Below are 4,675 nucleotides of genomic sequence, written 5' to 3'. Positions count from 1 at the left end.
CTAGAAGGAGCAATAGTCTATTAGTTGTTCTTGGCCCTCACTGGTTGAGCACTCACTCCTCCAAATCTGTAGGGATATGCATATACTGAGTGGGCTCCCTGTATCATCTGTGGCATTGTAAAAGCCCTGGGGCAGCCAGTGAAAGATATGAAGTGTGATAGTGATGAGGTGGTGTTGTTGTGGCCCTCCAGGAACTATCTTCCCCACTGTGATTGGAATCACAAATGAAGCTGAACTTGTGTGGGCAGGGCACTGGAAGTATCTGATACAGTGATACTTGGTTTATAGTATTTTGAAAAATAGACTAAAAAGCATTTATTCACAATGAAGCTACTATTTTGGATCGTGGGCCTTGTGGCATTAGTTGTTTAAGAATTTAGGGGGCAAATGTAGTTGTTTCTCTCCCTTCTTCTTTTTTTTAAGTTTCATTTATATAAGTAATCTCTATACCCAGTGTGAGGCTCAAACTCATGACCTTGAGATCAAGAGTCACATGCTTTTCTGACTGAGCCAGCCAGGTAGGCTTCTCTTCCTTCAAGTAAAACTCTGGGTTATGTAGTGTTTTTGTGTCATAAGAAACCCACAGAAAAGATCTTAATAAAGCTCATAAACATTGAAAAGACATGATCAAATATGTGAATTCATTCAATGAATATTTAACATTAGAAATGTGAAAATATAAACTTTAAAAAATTTTTTTTATTGGAGTTCAATTTACCAACATATAGCATAACACCCAGTGCTCATCCCGCGAAGTGCCCCCCTCAGTGCCCATCACTCAGTCACCCCAACCCCCTGCCCACCTCCCCTTCCACTACCCCTTGTTCATTTCCCAGAGTTAGGAGTCTCTCATGTTCTGTCTCCCTTTCTGATATTTCCCACTCATTTTTTTCTCCTTTCCCCTTTATTCCCTTTCACTATGTTTTATATTCCCCAAATGAATGAGACCATATGTTTGTCCTTTTCCGATTGACTTATTTCACTCAGCATAATACCTTCCAGGTCCCTCCACGTCGAAGCAAATGGTGGGTATTTGTTGTTTCTAATGGCTGAGGAATATTCCATTGTATACATAGACCACATCTTCTTTTTCCATTCATCTTTCGATGGACACCGAGGCTCCTTCCACAGTTTGGCTATTGTGGACATGGCTGCTATAAACATTGGGGTACAGGTGTCCTGGTGAGAAATGTGAAAATATAAACTTAAATAATGGAACCATGAAGTCCTTTTTTATTTTATTTTGATTATTATTTAAAGATTTTATTTATCTATTCACAAGAAACAGAGAGAGAGAGAAGCAGAGGGAGAAGCAGGCTCCATGCAGGGAACCTGATGTGGGACTCGATCCTAGGTCTCCAGGATCACACCCTGGGGCAAAGGCAGGTGCTAAACCACTGTGCCACCGGGGCTGCCCCCATGAAGTCCTTTAAAAGGTCTTTATAGGTGTTTTATAAGGGATAAGGGATCATATAAAACAACTTTGATGAAATTTAGGTATTCATTATTTTTATTTCCTTGAGAGAACATTTCTAGAAGTTTTAGTGCTTCTACTACTTAGTCATAGGTCTCTGCTATGGTTTCTTTCCATTCGGTAAAGGAATAAAGACAAAATATCAATAATAGTCTCAAAGCTACATCTCTAATTAAACCTCTTTCTCCTTGACAGTTTCTTATTTGGGGATAGATAGCATCCTTACATTATTTCCTCCTTTGAGGTTGGTAGCTGTGAATTATTTGTATAGTTGAGGCATCTGTAAAAATTCAAAGAGAGCAAGGAGGATAGCAAAAACTATATGACATGATTCATGCTTTGCCTCACCTTCTTTAGAAAAAGAGGAACAAAAACTAGAACTGGTCTAGTCTTACTAGAAAAGAATTCTCTCATTACCTCTTTTATCTGTTACTAACCTTCCTTGTCACTCTTTTTCTCTGAACATTTGTCAAACTAGTGAATAGTCTGAGATTCTGAGAAATGCTGCTAGATGTAAAGCCCTGTACTGAATTTTAAAAATTTAGTTCTTAGTGTTTGTCTTAGTTTCCAAGATAAAATATTAACTCTGTTTATTAACAAGAGGAAACAATTAAGATTGTTAATAGAAGTTTTAACTTGGCTAGATTTAAAAAATCTATTTTAGAAAGAGAGAGCACACATGGCATGCATGAGAGGGATGGGGGGGCAGGGAAGACAGGAGGCAGAGAATCTCAAGCAGACTGTGCACTGAGCACAGAGCACGACTCTGGGCTTGAGCTCATGACCCTGAAATCATGACTTAAGCTGAAACCAAGAGAAGATCCTTAACTGGCAGAGCCACCCAGGTGCCCCAGAAGTTTTAACTTATTTAAATTCACAATTAGCAATCAGAATTAGAAGATGTCTGTGAGTTATGGTCTTTAGTTTTTCAGCTACTGAGATTTTCTTTATTTTTGAATCCATGGTACTAACTAGGTCCTTTAATAAGTACCTTAAAATCTCTAATGCTTAGCTGCTATCACGTAATTTCTGAAGCAAAAATTCCTGGTTTAAACATCATGTTAACATATTTGATAACATGAATTCTAGTAATAAAACACTGAACTCTTATGTTTTTGTTATTGAAAAGAATAGCATACTGAAAAAAAACCCATAAGGATCATTCATATCCAGGGGCTGTATAGTAAAGGTTCTGTTTATCGAGCTGACTCGCTGGTCAGTTAAGATGCCTACCCTCAAGAATATATGAAAAGGGTTCTTATAGCTCTGGACATAATAAGTGTTTGCATGTATTATTTGAGAAAAACTAAACCTGCAATATGTAAAGAATGTCTATCTCAAACTTCTTCACTTGTATTGATACTGACATTTGCAATCCACGGCCTTGGTCGGATCCATCCCAGTTCCCAAACAAATCCTATTCATAGATGGAATCTGGAATTTCCCATATCTGATGTATCCATTGAATGACAACCTTCCTTCTAAGTCTCCACCATGTTTATTCAATCTGGGTGACTGAGTTTTGACCCCGTGCACTTGGCTGGGGCTCTAATTCCCTGCCTAATACTTAGCAGTTCCCAGATGAACCACCTGAAATAGGGCATCACTGCCACCTAGCATAGAATCACACTGCTGGGGAAGATTTCTGCTGCAGCGCCCCACTTTCTAGATTGTTGGACATTGTAACTGGTCCTAGCTAAGTACAAATTTGCTGTATCCTCCTCACCCCCAAACAACTTGTTGGGCTGCTGTCTGGGTCTCTTTGGGATTTGGCCTATCATTTGGTCAGTTCCTCTAGCCTTAATTCTTGCTTGCTCAATATTGTTGCTTGGTCCTTTCTCTTTCTTGTGCTTGCTCACTGCTAAAGTTGAGGTAGAGTTTGCCTAAAATACAACGTGAACTATATACCATTTACTAATAGTTAACATGAGTATATATAGCTACCATTTCTTGAAGACTTAACTGTATGTTATTCGATATGTCCGAATTACCATGTTTTATAAGATAAGGTCACATATTCTTTTAAATATCTAGATTTCAATAGCTCAAGATTCCATTGTCTTTTTTTTTTTTTTTTTTTTTTTTTTTTTAGGTTTTTTTTTTGAGAGAGAGAGAGATCATGTACTGGGCAGAGGGACTCAGAGAGAGAGAGACAGACAGACAGACAGGCAGACCCAAGCAGACTCCCTGCTGAGCTTGGAGCCCCATGAGGGCCTTGATCTCAGGACCCAGAGATCATGACTTGAGCCAAAATCAAGAGTCTAAAGCCCAGTCAACTGAGCTACCCTGGCAGCTCCCCCCACCTTTTTAAGAAATATTTTATTTTAAAGTAATCTCTACATCTAACGGGGGGCTCAAACTTAAAAGCCTGAGATCAAGAGTTGCACACTATAGGGACTGAGCCAGCCAGGCCCACCTTGTCCCCATTGTTTTAATGCCAGAAATCAGCCTCTTAAAGTCTTTCTTGGCTATATCTGAGTCATCCCCAGAACTCTCTCAATTATATTTATGAAGAGCCCTACCATGTTTTTCTGTGTTAGACACTTTGTCATGTGTTGCATTGTTGCTTTTGCTCATGTTCTCCAGATCAGTATTCCATCTGAATTAGAAAACAATTAGCAATAATCGCGCCTCGGAAAAACCTCATTGGCTATGATACTGCCACTGTGCAAAGCTCTGAATTAGAAAACAGATGCTTTTCTTAATTTTCCACAGCCTAGCATTTTAACCAGAGTTTAACAGAAAGAGGCATGATAAAGATAACACAATAATTACGGTAAAAACACATACAGATAAATAATTACTGGGGCTATGCTCAGTATTCTCTGGTCCAAGTTCTGAGTCATTTTTAAGGCATCCTTAAAAGTGTTTCTCTACCTTGTTTCTGTCTACCAGTTATGAACATGTCAGCTTGTCTTTTCACTGTGGGATACTATCGGGCTTTTCCTTTCTATCTGGAGTCCAGGCTCCCAAATCATGGACTTCCCAGAGAAAGGGATTCCCCTCCCCTGGCATTTTCAGCTAAAAACTTGACTTTCCAGTTCTCATTCCTGTCCTAGGTTCAACTTCTTCCCCAGAGTAAGTAACAGTGGAAATATCCAGTATTTTCACAGAAACCTCACTCCCTTACTTATAGGATAAAGTCTGGCCTTGTGGGTACTGCCCATTCTCTCCTCTCCTCTAGGCAATTACCATAACTGT

General features: G+C 39.2%; 1 pseudogene; it reads right to left on the bottom strand.

Annotated features, from left to right (window-relative positions):
• Positions 1-4,030: 4,030 nt before the first annotated feature.
• On the bottom strand, positions 4,031-4,150 carry LOC112652063 (U4 spliceosomal RNA; annotated as a pseudogene).
• Between the last annotated feature and the right edge of the window lie 525 nt (positions 4,151-4,675).

This window comes from Canis lupus, chromosome 4 (assembly GCF_003254725.2).
Source record: "Canis lupus dingo isolate Sandy chromosome 4, ASM325472v2, whole genome shotgun sequence".
Lineage (NCBI taxonomy): Eukaryota > Metazoa > Chordata > Mammalia > Carnivora > Canidae > Canis > Canis lupus.
The sequence above is the reverse complement of the archived record's forward strand: the minus strand, read 5'-3'. Positions and strand labels throughout refer to the sequence as shown.